A 17,031-nucleotide genomic window follows, 5' to 3' on the forward strand; every position below is an offset into this window, starting at 1 on the left:
GATCTGGCTATAGATAGATGGATAGACAATTTTTTGTTGTTTCCTTTTGTCATTTTTTTGCTTACCTTTTGGGGTTCTCTTTTATCAACTTTATTTTGCCATTTCCATTTTTCTTGTCTGTCTATTTTGTTTAATTTTCTCTATAAAGGCTCCAACATGCTTGCATGAGTCAGACTTAGTCACTTAATTACAGCTGTCTGTGCTGCTCAGTCCCTGGCAGCCTCCCTATTCAGTCCTTTATCCCAGAGGTCACACTCTATGACCTCATCCCAGGTCTTTTTTTGGTCTGCCTTTCACAACCCTACCCCCATCGTTCATACTTGTCACTTTCTACACCCAGTTGTCATCCCCCATCCTCTCCAGATACCCAGACCATCTCAGTATACCCCTCCTCACCACAACACCAATACACCTTTTATGTTTTCTCTTTATTTCGTATCATATATTTTTTTCTCAATTTTCTTCATTTGTCTTATAATAATTTAGCATTGGTTAAGAAGAGGTACATGATTGGATAATAAGGTGAAAGTCTTAGTGTTTTCTTGGTGGTAGGTAGGGGCACCCATCATCCACTCACTCATTGCAGGGATGCCTTATGGTCTCTAAACTGAGTGACAAGCCAAATGGTTTCATGTTCCGAGGAAACCATTTACTGCACTGGGTGGTAACCATATAATCAGGATTTTGGCCAGGTTAAATGTCCTTCAGATTCCCCTATCTAAAATCACTTAATCATGGCAAATGTTTCAGAGAGCCTTAGTGGGCCCAATACCTGCCCAGGACCCCAACCAAATGAGTAGATTCGCGTGGCCATGTGGAATGTGAGAGGTGTGAATGAGGAGAGCAAGAGGGTGGAAGTGGCGAATGTGTTCAGGAGTGCAAGATATTCCTTGATGGCACTGTGTGAAACAAAAATGAAAGGATGTGAGCTGGAGGAGTGGGAGGGTGTGAAATAAGTAAGATCGGGCATGAATGGGTAAGGAAGATGCAGGGAAGGAGTTGCTTTTTTGATGAATGAAATGTGGCAGAACTGAATAAGAGATTACAAATGTGTCAGCTGGAGATCTATGTATGTCAACTTCAAGTTTCAGTAGGTGAAAGTGGCAGTAATTGTAGCTTATGCACTGTGTGATGACGAGTGAGAGAGAGAAAGACAGGTTTTGGGATGAGCTGGAAGAAGCAATGGGAGAAATGCCCAGGAGCTATAAAGTGATCGTAATGGGCGATATGAATAGATGGAACGGGGATCATGTTGAAAGGAGCATGATTGATTGAGTGCTCGTGGAGAGGTCGATGATGGGAATGGTTGATGATACGAAGGCAGCGAGAGGACGATGTGGAGTTTCTGTCAGATCATATGACAGTGGTGTGCAAGATCAAGCTGAAACAAGTGAGGTGGACCAGGTGAGAGAGGAGCAGTCAGGGAGAAAGACTGAATGTCGAGACGCTGAGGATCAAAGAAATGGCAGATGAATACAGGACCAAAGTAGGGGAGGAGTTAGAATAAGTGAATTGGAATGAAATGGATCTAGACAGCTTGTGGAATGCATATAGGGATTGCATTGTTAGGAATGCAAGGATCTAGACAGCTTGTGGAATGCATATAGGGATTGCATAGTTAGGAATGCAAAAGCAGTGTGTGGTGTGGCAAGGGTAACAAACAAACAAGGTATGGCGTGGTGGTTTGAAAAGGTTAAGAGAGCAGTGGAGGAAAAGAGGAAGAAGTGGCTAGAGAGGTTACAGAACAGGAGTCCAGTTGAAATAAGAACTGAATGTACTGAGAGAAGAAGCACATAAAGAGACTAGTGAAGAGGAAAAAGGAGAAGGTAAATGATGATCTAAGAAGAAAAATGAATGAAAATTACTCTGAAAATAGTAAGTTATTCTGGAAAGAGGTGCAGAAATGTAGAAGTGACAGCGGAAAGAAATGTGAAAGTGTGAAGGACCTAAGTGGTATATTACTGACCCACTGGGATGAAGTAAGGACCAGGAGGGAAGAGTATTTTGTAAGTCTGATGAATGTGAATGGAGAGAGCAAAGCGACAATTAACATGACTGGTTTTGGGGGTGTACAGAGAAGGAATGCAGTGCCAGGAAACGTGGCACTTGCAAAGGTGAAGAACGCTGTGAAGTGGCTGAAAAATGGGAAAGCAGTTGGAGTTGATGAGGTGTATACAGAGATGAAAAAGTGTAGTGAAGAGAGCAGAATGAAGTGCTTGTTGGGGATATGTAAGAAGGCATGGATGAGTGAAACTGTGCCAGCAGAGTGGAAAAAAGCAGTTATTGTACCCCAGTACAAAAGTGAAGGTGAGTGAAGTGAGTGCAAGAATTTTTGTGGCATAAGTTATTGAGTGTTGTAGGGGAGGTATATGGAAGAATTATTGTAGAGAAAGTAAGAGAGAGTTGTCAGAAGTCCTAGTGAGTGATGAACAGGGTGGCTTTAGGAGTGGCAGAGGATGTGTGGATCAAATATTTTCAGTGAGACAGATAGTGGAGAAGGCTTGTGAGAAGGACTATAAGGTGTTTATGGCATTTATGGATCTGGAAAAAGCATTCAACAAAGAAGACAGAGAAGGACTGTGGAAGGTTTTGCGCATGTGCGGTGTAGATGGTAAGCTGCTAGGTGCCGTCACGAGTTTTAATGAAGGTAGTGAAGCATGTGTAAGGGTAAATGGGCATCGAAGTGGATGGTTCACAATCGGTGTGGGCATGCAACAAGGTTGTGTGATGTCCCCATGATTGTTAAATATATATATGGATGAGGTGATGAGAGAAATAAAAACACAAGTAATGGAAAGAGGGATTGTGGTGGTAGTGAATGGTGATGGATGGAATATCTCAAATTTGTTGTATGCTGATGATGCAGTGCTACTTCCAAACCCCGGACAAGAGCTTGGTAGTCTAATTCAGAATTGTGCTGATGTCTGTGAGTGTCGTGCCTTGAGGGTAAATGTAGAAAGGAGTAAAGTGATAGTCTCCCAGTGTGATGTTACAGTGAATGGAGAGAGACTGGAATTGGTGAGAGAGTTCAAATACAGTGATAGAAAAGAGAGGAAAATCTGCTGAACTGGATAGTAGTGGGACACAAGGAAGGAAAGTAGCTGGTGCAATGAAGGCCTTGACGTGAAACAGAGGCTTGAGTGCTGCAGCTGAGTGATGCATACATGAAGGAGTGTTAGTGCCAACTTTAACATATGGATGTGAGAGTATGGTGTGGCATGAAAATGAAAAGTCAAGAGTGAGAGCAGTAGAGATGTGACTGCTGAGGAATGTATGTGGAGTACAGAGAGTGGACAGGATATGAAATAATGTGATTCGTGAAAGGTGCGGAGTGAGGAAGTCTGTGGACACCAGAATCGAAGAGAGTGTACCGAGATGGTATGGTCATCTGGAAAGAATGGATAACCACAGGGTGGTGAAAAAGATATATCTGAGCGAATTTGAAGAAAGGAGGAGACGAGGTAGGCCAAGGAGAAGGTGGAGGGATATGGTGGATGAGTGTGTGAGGAAGAGAGGTATGGAAGTCAGTGAGGCTAGGGAACTGACAAGAGACTGAGCTGGCTAGATGAATGTTGTGAGAAGTGCATGATCAGGGATTTGACACCCCTTTTTAATGTGACAGCGTCTGGATTGACTCTTTGGATACGTTTATGTGAAGCTACAGAATGTGTTGAATGGTTTTGGCGTGTCAGATAGAGCCAGAATTCCGAAGGCTTGAACAATGAGTGAATGGAAGCGTGGCCCGTTGGGTTGGGCAAATGTAGGTTCTCTGGACGTTGTTACTCCTCACCCTGCCCCAGGGTTGGAAAGGGGGTCCAAATGATGATGATGATGATGATGATGATGATGATGATGATGATGATGATCGTTATTATTGTTATTATAATATCCCTACGCGACCCCTCACCAACCACTCACTCAATGTAGTGCTGCTTTGGTGTCTGCACTTTCCTCTCTTCCTTCTTTCTTCTTCTTTCATTATTTCCTTCATTCTTTCCTCTTCCTTCTCCCTATAGGTGACTCTGCACTGAGTGACAAGCCAAATGGTTTCCTTTACACCTGGAAACCATTTACTATGCTGGGTGGTAACCATATAACCAAATTATGGCACCTGGTGGTTTAGTGGGTAATTAAGGTGCTCCAATCAGATTGAGCCGGTGCATGTTTATATCCAAGGAATGATTAGGGTTTATTGTTGGGGTTTATTGCCACTCAAGGATGTGAGGCTGGTCACTCTCATCTTAAATGCCAGGACCAGCTTGCCTAGTCCCTGGCTCCTACATTTCTCGTGGGGTGACATTGGATTGGTTGATGGATGAATGGATGGATTGTTATTATAAATTTTATTTTTGTTAGTACTTCTGCTACTATTACTACTGCTAATATTTTTTTTTCACTTAAGATCACCTCCATCCATATTTTATATTATAGTGTGAAGATCAGTACCAATCTTCATAATACAAGGCCCCATTTGGAGTTGTAATGTGAAGTACCGGTACTACTGCTACTACTGCTGTTACTACTACTACTACTACTACTACTACTACTATACTACAATTGTTATTGGCACCATAACAATTTTCATACTACAGACGAATCTCATACATGATAATACCGTACATGAGAGAGAGAGAGAGAGAGAGAGAGAGAGAGAGAGAGAGAGAGAGAGAGTTTAATATACACATCCCAGGCCTGTTATTTTCTTGAACTGAATAACTTTTCCAGGATGAAAGGCCTCATCAACTCTGCTTAATTTTTACAGTAAAATATTCACGGGTCCAGAAAGATGACGGTAATATTTGGAGAGAGAAAAAGGGGTTGTGGGGTGGTGGTGATTATGATGACGTTGATGATGGTAACAATTATTATAAAGCTGCTGCAGCTGCTGGTGATGATGATGATGATGATGATGATGATGGTAATGATGATAATGATCTTTCTGCCACTGCTGCTGCTGCTGCTGCTGTTGTTGCTGCTGCTGATGATGATGATGATGGTTGAACAGTAACATTAGGAGTGACACTAAAGAAAGGAACAAGGAATGATGAGGAACATGAAGAGAGACCTAGCAATGACTCGAAGAGACTGGAGGAGGGATTGGAGAGGGAAGAGAGGAGGGGAAGAAAGAACAGAGGAGGAGGGAAAAGGGAGGGGACTCGAGAAAGAAGAATAGGATGAATGATGAGAAATGTGAGGGGAGGAGAGACTAAAGGGAAGGAAGAGAGAAAGGGTAGAAAGAGAGGAGGGGGAGGAAGAGAGGAGTGACAGGAGGAAAAGAGGGAAAGGTAGATAAGGAGGGGAAAGAGAGAAAGGAAGCAAGTGAGAACAGGAAGAAAGAGAGGAGAGAAACAAGTGAGAAGAGGAAGAAAGAGAGGAGGGAAGCAATAGAACAGGGGGAGGATGAGAGGATAGATGGGGAAGGAAGGGAGAGAGGAGGGAGAGGAAGAAAGGATTGCGTGAGAGAGGAGGAAATGAAGAAGGAGAGGAAGAGAGAAAATAAGAAGAGTGTAGGAGAGGAAGATATGAGATGGATGAAAAAGAGAGAAACGAGAGGAAAAGAGTGGGAGAGGAAAACAGAAGTGTGAGGAAGAAACTGGCAGAAGGGGAGAGGTGCGGAAGATGAGAGACTCAGGCTAGGAGGAATAGAGAAGGGGGACGACGAGAGGAGAGGAATGGAGAAAGAGAAGGGGTAGGGAGCGAGCTGAGGGAGGAAAAGGGTTAAGAAGGGAAGAGACGAGGAAATGAATGGATCAGAGGTAGAGGTGAGGAAGAGAAGAAAGAGGGGCGGCACGAAGAGATACGAGGGCAAGGGGGAAAGGAATGAATGGAAGAGATAGCGAAGGAAAATCGAAAGGAGGGGGATGGAGAGGTGATAGAGGGAGGGAGCGCACAGGAATGGAGGGAGGGAGGGATAGAACAGGGACGGAGGGAGGGAGGGAGAGAACAGGGATGGAGGGAGGGAGGGAGAGAACAGGGATGGAGGAGAGGAGAGAGGAAGATAAGAGAAATGGTGGGAAGAAAGAAGGGAGAGAACGGAGCGGGGATATAAAGGGAGGACGGGAGAGAGGAGAGAAAATAAGAATGGAGAGAAGATAAGAAAACAGACAGAAGGAAAGGAGGGAAGACTAAAGGGGAGAGAGAGGAGAGGCAGGATAATGGTGGGAAAGTTGAAAACAGGAAACATGAAAAGGAGAGGAGATAGAAGGAAGTAGAGACAGAAACCGCAGAGAGAGAGAGAGAGAGAGAGAGAGAGAGAGAGAACTAAAGGACACGTATTGTTGACACCCAGACCCGGTACACAACACTGTACCCAGTCCGCGGTGCAACACACACACACACACACACACACACACACACACACACACACACACTGTAAAAAACTGCATAAAAAGAGAGACGACAAAGACGTAAGGAAATTTAGTTTCCCAAATAGGGCAATTGATCAGTGGAATGCACTACCGAAGGAAATAGTGTGTGCCAAAACAATTCATAAATTTAAGGATATGTACGATAAATATGGTTTAAGACACGGGACAGTACGAGCTTGACTCATTCCTGTAAAGATACAATTAGGTAAGAACAAACATATACTTGTACACAGAACAGGCGAAACTTGGAATGTGACATCCGTAGACTGTCAGGCAGCAAGATTTTCTCATAGCGAATTTATAGCCGATCGAAAGTTAGGTTAGGTCACTTTGGGCAGGGTTTGGTCTGATTAGGTAATTTTTGGTTGGGTTGGCTTCAGTTCGACTAGATATAGACGGATTAGGTTAGATTGCTTTAGAATACGTCCGTTTTGATAGGTTTTGGGTTGGGTTTTATTTGGTTGGGTTAGGCTGGGTTAGGTTCGGTTGGATTAGGTCATTTTAGGCTTGACTGGGTTGGGCTAGGTCAGGTATGGTATGGTTAAGTGAGACTGGGTAGGATTAGGCAGGGTTAGATGCGGTTAGGCTGCGTCAGAATTAGTTAGGTTAGGTATGGAGAAATTACGTGAGATAGTGTGGTTAAATACAATTAGACTGGGTTAGATGAGATTGTTAGATTAGTTTGGGTTACTCTAGGTTTAATTAGGTCACTCGAGGTTAGGCCAGGTTCAGTTCGAGCAAATATGGATAGGTTAGGCGCAACTGGCCTAAAATAAGACTCAGAAAACGTTATAAACACAACCCCCTCCTCCCATCTGATTCTGTGACCTACGTTTTGGCTTCAGTCTTTCTCTCCCTATTTCACTCTCTCGTAAAAGTCTTGGTCCCTGTCGAAACGCCTAAATTTACTGCATTGTCAAAGTGGTTTATGCATTGCGGTCTTTTGTTGGTCGGTCCTTCCAAAGTCAAGTATCGCAGGAGGTGGACGTGGTTTTGTGTGTGTGTGTGTGTGTGTGTGTGTGTGTGTGTGTGTGTGTGTGTGTGTGTGTGTGTGTGTGTGTGTGTGTGTGTGTGTGTGTGTGTGTGTATGCTTCGTATTCCATGTATTTTCCGTATCTGGTGTTCCGATTTAAGTCTGTTTTATATATTATGTTTGTGCTTTGTGTTACTGCAGATTTATGTGCTTGAATTGAGAGGTATATGAGGGAGGCGGGCGTGAGTTGGGGGGAGGGTAGTCAAATGGTGGGTGACAGAGCGACTTGGAGGCGTTTTGTCTGCGGCCACCATTTGCGGGATTAGGGCGTCGGGCTATAGACAGATAGATGTTTCGTGAGACTAAAGGTGAACTGCTTAAGAGCAGTACCTTTTATAGTAACGATTATTTCTTCCTGAATACAGCAAATGTTTCTAGTTTATTCCGCTCTCTGGACGATTGTATAAGACCTTCTTGGAAAGTACTAGAATTACAAAGATTGCAGTAGATGCAGTCTTATGCGTGATGAGTGGTATGTGTGGTGTGGTGTAGTATGGTGTGTGGTATGGGTGTGGTATGGTGTGGTGCTGCACAGTGTAGTGTGGTGTGACCAAGGTGAGAGGTATGGTGTGATGTGGGCGGGGTGAGCGGTGATGTGTGATGCTGTTTGGTGCAATGTGTTGTGTTGTGTTGTGGTGTGTTGTTCTGTGTTGTGGTGTGGTACAATGACATGCGGTTTGGTGCAGTGTGGTGCGTTGCGGTGTGGTGTTTTGAGGTGTGACGTGGTTTGATTTGGTGTGGTTTGGTGTTTGGTGTGATGTGGTGTTGTACAGTGTGGTATGGTTCAGCGTGGTGTGGCGCAGTGTGGAGTGGTGTGGTGTGACGCGGTGCAGTTCAGTGTGGTGCGGTTCGGTGTGGTGTGGTGTGGTTTGTAGAGTATGATGTGATATGGCTTGGTGTGGTGTGGCTTGGTGCGTTATTGTATGGTGCTGAGCAGTGTTTTATGGTGTAGTCAGCCTGGTGTGATGTAGTGCACAGTGGCGTGTTGTAGTGTAGTGTGGTGTGGTGTGCTGTAACGGAGCGTGGTGTAGGTCAGTGTGTTGTATTGTGGTGTCGTGAGGTGGTGTGAGGTGTGAGGTATTGTCAGGCGTGGTGAAGTGTGGTGTGGTGAGGAGTGGTGTGGGTTAGTTTGATGTGATGTCGCGTGATGTGGTGTGGTGCACTGTGGTACAATGGCGTGTGGTGTGGTGTGGTGTGGTGTGATGAGTGTGGTGTGATGCGGGTGGTATGAGCGGTGTATTGTGGTAGGATGCTGTGTGGTGTGGTGAGGCGCTGGGGTGAGTTTAGTGATGTGGTACTGCGCTGAGGCGAGCTTATCCTAGTGGCGTGGTGCCGTGTGGTGTGAGGCAGTGTAGTGTGATGTTGTGTGACAGTCTGGTGTAGAGGTGTGATGTGTGATGCAGTACGATGTGGTGTGGTGTGGTTTGCTGTGGTGTGGTGGGATGCTGTGGTGTGGAGGTGTGAGGGTGTGTGGGAGCCAGCAGGTGTCCACTGTGGCGCGGGACACCAACGGGTTCACCCCCACACTTTACGTTTAAAATAGTCCCCCACCCAGCCTTGGTCACGTTCAGGGTTCACACACCCCTGAATACAAATACCTTCCTCAAACTTCACAAATCAACATACATACCACACACACAAATACAATATCTACATTTAAACTTAACTAATCTAGCTATCTATATACCTAGGCTGCTTCCCCCACACAAAGGGAGGTAGCCGAGACAGGACGACACACTCCCAATTTACTCATCCAAACACACTCAATTATTCGTATCTTAGACCCAAGGGGGAGAAGGGACAGATCCTCACTGGATGAACATGTTTACATTTTTAAAGCTCTTAGTGATCTAAAATACCCTCCATATTTTATCCACAGAACTAGAAAGAGTGTCACTAAAATACACATGAGTAAATACAAAAAAGAAAAACCTGAGAAAAGAATAATAGTACTCACACCCTGTGTAGCGGACACTGTTTCTCCCTGTATGAATATGGCAGGAATACAGGTAGTCAGAGCAGGAAATACGACTGTGGGCAAGTTAGTCAGAAAACTAACAAATACGTAAAAAGAACAAACAAAGCAGGTGTGTATAAAATTCCGTGCAAAGATTGCGAAAAGGTACCGTACATGTGGGAGAGACTTTTAGGGGGTTGATAAAAGGTTAAAGGAAAATAAATATGATATGAGAGTTTTTAATCTCAACAATGCTACTGTACAACATGGATTTGATACCGAACATGGAACACTGGAATAAGGCAAAGTTTGTGCTACATGAGAGTAATATAACTAAACGTAATGTGTCGAGTCTGCCCATATTGCTGATAGAATAATTTTAATCAGAATAGAGGATTTTATTCACTTGCCAAACCTTAAGCCCACCATTTAACTAGCGGAAGAGCTAAAATAGGGTAGTTAGTTCTGGTTGTTCAAGAGCATCACGTCAGTATCTTGGAGCTATGAGGCTTGCTGAAGTCGCTGAATGTAAAAATTATATGCCAATCCTGAAGCTCGTCTTGGCGAAATCATAGCTCTCTGTACAGGTTAAGAACTAGACTCACGCTCTTATATCATTTATGACTCAAAATTAGTCCAAGCATAACTTCCTGATTTTTGGCACACTCTCCACGGGGTAGCCTGTACATGTGAGTGAGGGGAGAACCTATGAATATATGCATCTGGTGGAGAGAGGACATAGGGTATAGAACCATGTGAGAAATTCGGGGCGATAAATGTATTACGAAGAACGAGCTCCAACTTTTTACTTCTTTCGTTTCGCTACTGGTTTCACGGGCCAACTATTTTCTGTCACTGAACATGTGTGTCACGTTCTGGCAATTCTGACTAACCTAGAATATCCTGCCTCGTTTTTTCCCTCCCTCTCTCTCTCTCTCTCTCTCTCTCTCTCTCTCTTTCTCCTGGGAGTTGCCTGTATGTCTGTCCAACTACCTCTCTAAATCCTGCAGACCACTGCCGTCGTATTATAAGTTGTTTTAGTGATGTCGTAGCATATCTACTTTAGTGATTTACTCTGCACATCACACCTCAACTGCATTAATATATACTACTAATGCAATTGTGTTGATATTAAAGCAACACAAATAACAAAGAAGATAATGTCATAGTGTAGCGGGCCAAACAGATCACCAAGAAACGTGTGCTACAAAGCTGGAGTGCCATTTAGAGTACGGTCTCGTGTGTGTGTGTGTGTGTGTGTGTGTGTGTGTGTGTGTGTGTGTGTGTGTGAAACCCTTTCATATCTAAAAGTCTCTTCAAAGCTGAAAGTCTCTTCAAAGCTGAAAGTCTCTTCAAAGCAATCATATGGAGACAGTAAGAGTGAAATCAAAGAAAAAATGTCATCTCACAGGAGAGGTAAAATCCTTTCAGGCCGGAGTGCTTAAAAAGGACGCGATAGCATCTCAAGGAAAGGTTGTGTCTGTCTGTCTCATTAACGTTTTGGGATGCGAGGTACTTCATTCCCGGCGACATGAGCGAGGCCACACCACACCATTCAAAGCCACTCTCTCTTACCACATGACGCCAAAGGCATAATCAATGGGTCTTGAAGCTCCAGCATCTATTATATTTGTATCCAGTTAATTTATTTTTACTAACTCCAAACGATATGGTTCAGTTTGGGAGAGAGTTTTCAAGAGGGGTTTGATACTCGTATAACCTTCATTAACACCTCCCCCAGAAAAAAAAAAAAAAAGTCCAACGGTATTCTCAGTTGGATAAAATCGTCTGCAAATAGAAAGAAATACCTAAAAAACTGTGAGTAGTCTGATGGAATTTATAATTACGAAATCTGTGTAAGTTGCGGCGATCTATCCTTTGAATGTTATGACTTGTCTCAGGTAAAAATAATCACCTGATGTTAATTTGAATACAATAGTTGTGTCCATACCAGCTTAAGGATAATCGAAAGTTACCAACGATTATACTGACAGACTTCTCAGAGCTGAATAACCTTGTATGGGCCTGACTAAAATACCCAGATGCATCCACGGCAGCGATGTGGTTAATATTCTTAGAGGCTGATCAGAATATAACAGATTTGATACTGTGCTGGAAATAACAGTCTACCTTTCAGCTTGACGAATTATTTAGCGTTTCTTTCTGTTGTTCAGGGAACTGTGAATATATAGAGGTTTTTGTCTGACACCTCATCCAGTGAAATGTGATCGGAACCAAAAAGCTCCTTCATCTCTGTCCCTATTCATCAACCACTCGTCCACCTCTCCGTCCTATACTACCCATCTGTTTTCATCATCCTTGATCTAGATTAACCTTTCTTCTCCTCGCAACTACTCCACTCTACATCTTCCCTTGTGTATTCCCTACATGTTCTATCCACGATCGTCTTGGCCTTCCTCTCCTTCTTCCAACCATTACACTCTCATACATACTTCTCTTTGTGCTGTACTATCTTACATTGTTTGTTCACCCAGTTCTTTGCCAACTTTTCATTCATCTTTCTTCACTCACATGCTCTCTCCTTCATGTACTCCTTGGCTTTTCTTTCCATCCACGTTGTTATTGGCCTACCTATTTTTTGTCCTTTATACTTCATCACTCATATGCACCTTCCCTCACGGACTTTTTGTCTGTCCACCACCTCATTATTTATAATCTGTCTCTCCTCCCAACTATCTATCCCACAGCAGAACATCTATTCCACCAAAGTCAGTGGAGGGTAATGTTATCACTGGTGTCCGTCCGTGGAGTTGGGACGGTTGGGCGGGCGCAGAGATTTTGTTTCTGGAGCAAATCTCAGAAAGTATTAAATGCAGTCATGAACTTTCATTATCGAACACTGTCACTTCAGTTTGTTCTTTGCCTCCGTCCCCTTTCTCTCTGTTATCCCACTTTCATATATATTTCTTATGTACTCCCTCACTTCTATCCTTCCACCTTGCTCTTGGTCCACCTCTCTTTCCACGCCAATCTCTTACTCCCCATTACCTTCCTATGACCAAACCACATCAGTGTTGCTGAAAGTAAAGGAAGAAAAACTGAACTTCTGCAGCCAGATTGTGTGTGCGCGGGGAAGGATGTGTGTGTGTGTGTGTGTGTGTGTGTGTGTGTGTGTGTGTGTGTGTGTGTGTGTGTTCCATGTGTTTTCTGTAACTGTTGCTCCGTTTTTCGTCTGTTTTATATATTTTGTTTGTGCTTTGTGTTACTGCAGCTTTATATGCTTGTATGTCTCGTGTTTCGTGTGACTAAAGGTGAACTGCTTAAGAACAGTTCCTTTTATAGATACGATTGCTTCTTCCGGAATACAGCAAATGTTTTCAGTTTATTTCGCTCTGTGGACGATTGTATAAGAGCGTCGTGGAAAATACTGGAATTAGAAAAACTGCAGTAGATACAGCCTTGTTTACCAGATATCCTGCCCAAGTTTCATTAGCAGATACGTTGCCCAAGTTGAATAAAATCGTCTGAAGTAAGAATAAGCTTGAAGAGACGTTGCTGTACTGAAAGTCGTTGGATATGCCTTGTTTTATGTCTGTTCGTATGTGGCTGCGAGATAACAGACTCAGGTTCAGTCTTTTATGGCAAGCGTTAATAGATATCTCAGTGCTTTCTTTAATATGGAGGTTAATATATCACTGGAATGTTTCTAAAGCTTTCCGCCTCCTCTCAAGTAAACATGTTTACTGTGTATTACACTCTCCCAATTGGTAACATCACTGGTGTGTTAACAGATCCCCACCTCTCAGGCAAGGGTGTTTACTCGTCTCTGTTACATGGGTGTCTATTACACACGTCCTATTGGTAATCTGTTGATGGTATGTTTTTCAAAGCCTCCCACCTGTCTCTCGTGCAACGGTGTTTATTATCTATTACACTCCTCTTATTAGTGATGTGTCAAGAGCATGTTTTTAGATTCCGACCACCCTCGTGCAAGGCTTTTTACTGATGATTACACGGAAGTGAAGCTTGGACATTGTTGGAAGGACACAAGTCAAGAGTGAGAGCAGTGGAAATGAGTTATTTAAGAGGAGCCTGTGGAGTCACGTGGAGAGACAGGCTGACGAATGAAGATATAAAGGAGCGTTGTGGTCTTGATGTGGATGTGATAGGAAGCGTTATGAGGAACACACTGAGGTGGTTTGGCCATGTGGAGAGGATGGATGGTGAAACACTGACGAAGAGAGTGTATGTGAGTGAGGTGGAGGGGGGAAGAGGGACAGGGAGGCCGAGGATGAGATGGAGTGATGGGGTGGAGAGGTATATGAGAGAGGGGGGGTGTGAGTTGGGAGCAGGGCAGTGAAATGGCGGGGGACAGGGCGACTTAGAGGCGATTTGTTTGTGGCCACCCCAAACGGGATTGAGGCGTCTGGCAATAGATAGACAGATAGACACACACCATATTGGGAGTCGTACACGTCCTGTCTGATTATAAGATGACAACTCTCTCAAATCATGCATGGTCTTCTCATAGCCTTCATCAGCCTCTGAACCACGTAGTCTCGTCTGCTTATGCTTGCACTCCTCATAGTCCTAATCAGACCTCAGAGCTACCTATCCAAGCCGTATATTACTGTTATCCTGTGTTCTTTTTATCGTTCTTCTTTTTTTCACTTTTTCTGGCCCCATTCATGCCTTTCTGCGTTTTGTTTCAGTCTTTTGCTCTCTTTATCTCATACTCTGTTCTTTTTGTTTTTACTCTCTGCTCTTTATCTCTTATCCCACCTCTTTTTCTCTCGTATTCCTGCCACGGTTCGCCAGTTACAATATTTCACGGTTTATGATGCAGATACGAGGCTGTAAGTAATGACCAGGCAAGATGATATATTGAAGCCGTTGCGAATCAAACAGACATATATGGTAAAAGGTCAGACACAGACTTACACATGCACTTCTAAACTGAACTGGAGTAAAGATATAGATATATATATATATATATATATATATATATATATATATATATAGAGAGAGAGAGAGAGAGAGAGAGAGAGAGAGAGAGACAAACAGACAGACAGAGTATAAATTTTTCTTTACAGAACACAACTCACACACCGTAAACACACACAGACACAGACACAGACACACACACACACAAAGACACACAGACACACACACACCATCTTCTACTTGTACACAGAACCGGCGAAACTTGGACTGTTACACCCGTAGACTTTCAGAGAGCATAATTTCTTATATAGCGATTTTATGGGCGACCGAAAGTTAGGTTAGGTCACTTTGGGCAGGGTTTGGTCTGATTAGATAATTTTTGGTTGGGTTGGGTTCAGATCGACTAGATATAGACGGATTAGGTTAGATTGCTTTAGAATAGCTCGGTTTTGATATATTTTGGGTTGGGTTCTATTGGGTTGGGTTAGGCTGGGTTAGGTTCGGTTGGGATTTGGTCATTTGAGGCTTGAGTGGGTTTCGTTAGGTCGGGTATGGTATGGTTAAGTGAGACTGGGTAGGATTAGGCAGGGTTAGATGCGGTTAGGCTGCATCAGAATTAGTTAGTTTAGGTATGGGGAGGTTACGTGAGATAGTGAGATTCAATACAATTAGACTGGGTTAGGTGAGGTTAAGTTAGATTAGTTTGGGTTATTTTAGGTTGAATTAGGTCACTCGAGGTTTGGCCAGGTTCAGTTCCAGCAAATATGGATAGGTTAGGCGAGACTGGCCTAAAATAAGATTCAGAAAACGTTATAAACACAACCCCCTCCTCCCATCTGATTCTGTGACCTACGTTTTGGCTTCAGTCTTTCTCTCCCTATTTCACTCTCTCGTAAAAGTCTTGGTCCCTGTCGAAACGCCTAAATTTACTGCATTGTCAAAGTGGTTTATGCATTGCGGTCTTTTGTTGGTCGGTCCTTCCAAAGTCAAGTATCGCACAAGGTGGACGTGGTTTTGTGTGTGTGTGTGTGTGTGTGTGTGTGTGTGTGTGTGTGTGTGTGTGTCTGCGTGTGCGTGTGCGCTTGAAGCTGTGTGTACTTGAGTAATGCCCACATGCACACACAAAGGCCAGGACAGTAGTGTGTGTGTGTGTGTGTGTGTGTGTGTGTGTGTGTGTGTGTGTGTGTGTGTGTGTGTGTGTGTGTGTGTGTGTGCAAACGTGTGTACTTGACTGATATCCACATGCATACACACAAAGGCCAGGACACACAGAGTAGTTGTTTATGTGTGTGGGTTTATGAATAGACTACACTTACACTCAGGCCAGGACAGACATAGGGTAGTGTGTGTGTGCGTATGTGTTTGTATGTGTTAACAGAATACACATACAGAGTACCATGTGTGTGAACAGAATATGTAGAGTAGCATGTGTGTGTGTACGTGTGAATAGAATACACATGTAGACGTGTGTGCTACCCACACTGACACCCTCTAATTCTTTCAGCCAGGATTGGAGACGTAGCGTGTATATGTCAGGACTCCATATTATAATTACAAATCATAATAGATAGCATGATGGATAGATAGATAGACAGATAGATAGAAGCAGCAAGTACGTGTGGACATTCAAGTGCATATACATACATACCAGTTCTGACAAACCACTTACTAAAGTCAGTCAATAATATCTTTACAAACACTCCCGACGCAGTGCCAAGCGACATAGGTTTCATAGCACTTTTTTTTTTTTTTTAGGGATTTATGTGTATTAAACCTTAAGGATTCTTTAGTATGTTGCGTTTATTGTTTTGATATAGACACAATTTCCATCACTAACCTTTAGAATGACACCAAGGTGTAATGTACAAAATAATTCGCTATGGAAAACGTGTTAGGAAATCTCAAGAGTCACATATAATATGGGCCAAAACCTTATGACATCTAACCTTCAATCCGATGACCTAACAGTAATGAGGGGGAAGTGAAGACTAAAGCTCACCCTTTCAATTAGGAAAGTCTGCTTCCTAAATGAATAAAATTGCTTGTCGGTATCCACACTATAATGAACCCCTTCAATACGATGTCTACTAGATTTAATTATTGCAACTACCACGAGATTTTATTCAACTTATGACATCTCAAAACTCTTCACCTTAAGTGGAACTGCCGAGACAGACAAAGAAAGAGACAGAACGGAAGCAGAGACTAACAGAGAGACAGAGGCACAGGCAGAGGAAGATTTAGAGAGAGAGAGATTGGATCAGTTACAAGGACAGGGAAAACTGAGGAGAGGAAATCAGGTAAGGAGAAGGGTAGAAAGACCGAGAGAGAGACTGAGACAGAGAGAAGGAGGCAGAGACAGAGAACATGATGCAGAGGTGAGTGCATGCAACTGAATGAGGTAAACGTGAGAGGATGCGGGGTTTGGAAGTGGAGGAAATGGAACGATTCTTTCAGTCCAAAATGGAAGAGGCTGAAAGAGTGCGCACATATTCATTCACGCAAACACTGATACAAGCACTGATCAGCGCATGCACGCACACTAATACACGCAGGCACTGATACACGCAGGCACTAATAGGCACTGATACACACAGGCACTGAATCACACAGGCACTGATACACTATCTATCTATCCATCTATATACCTAGGCTGCTTCCCCCAAGGAAAGGGAGGTAGCCGAGACAGGACGACACACTCCCCATTTACTCATCCATTCAAACACGTTCATTCGCATCTTAGCCCCAAAGGGGAGAACGGACAGATC

Source organism: Coenobita brevimanus, unplaced genomic scaffold (genome assembly GCF_032717465.1).
Source record: "Coenobita brevimanus isolate Jiangsu-jjx unplaced genomic scaffold, ASM3271746v2 jjx.HiC_scaffold_2573, whole genome shotgun sequence".
Lineage (NCBI taxonomy): Eukaryota > Metazoa > Arthropoda > Malacostraca > Decapoda > Coenobitidae > Coenobita > Coenobita brevimanus.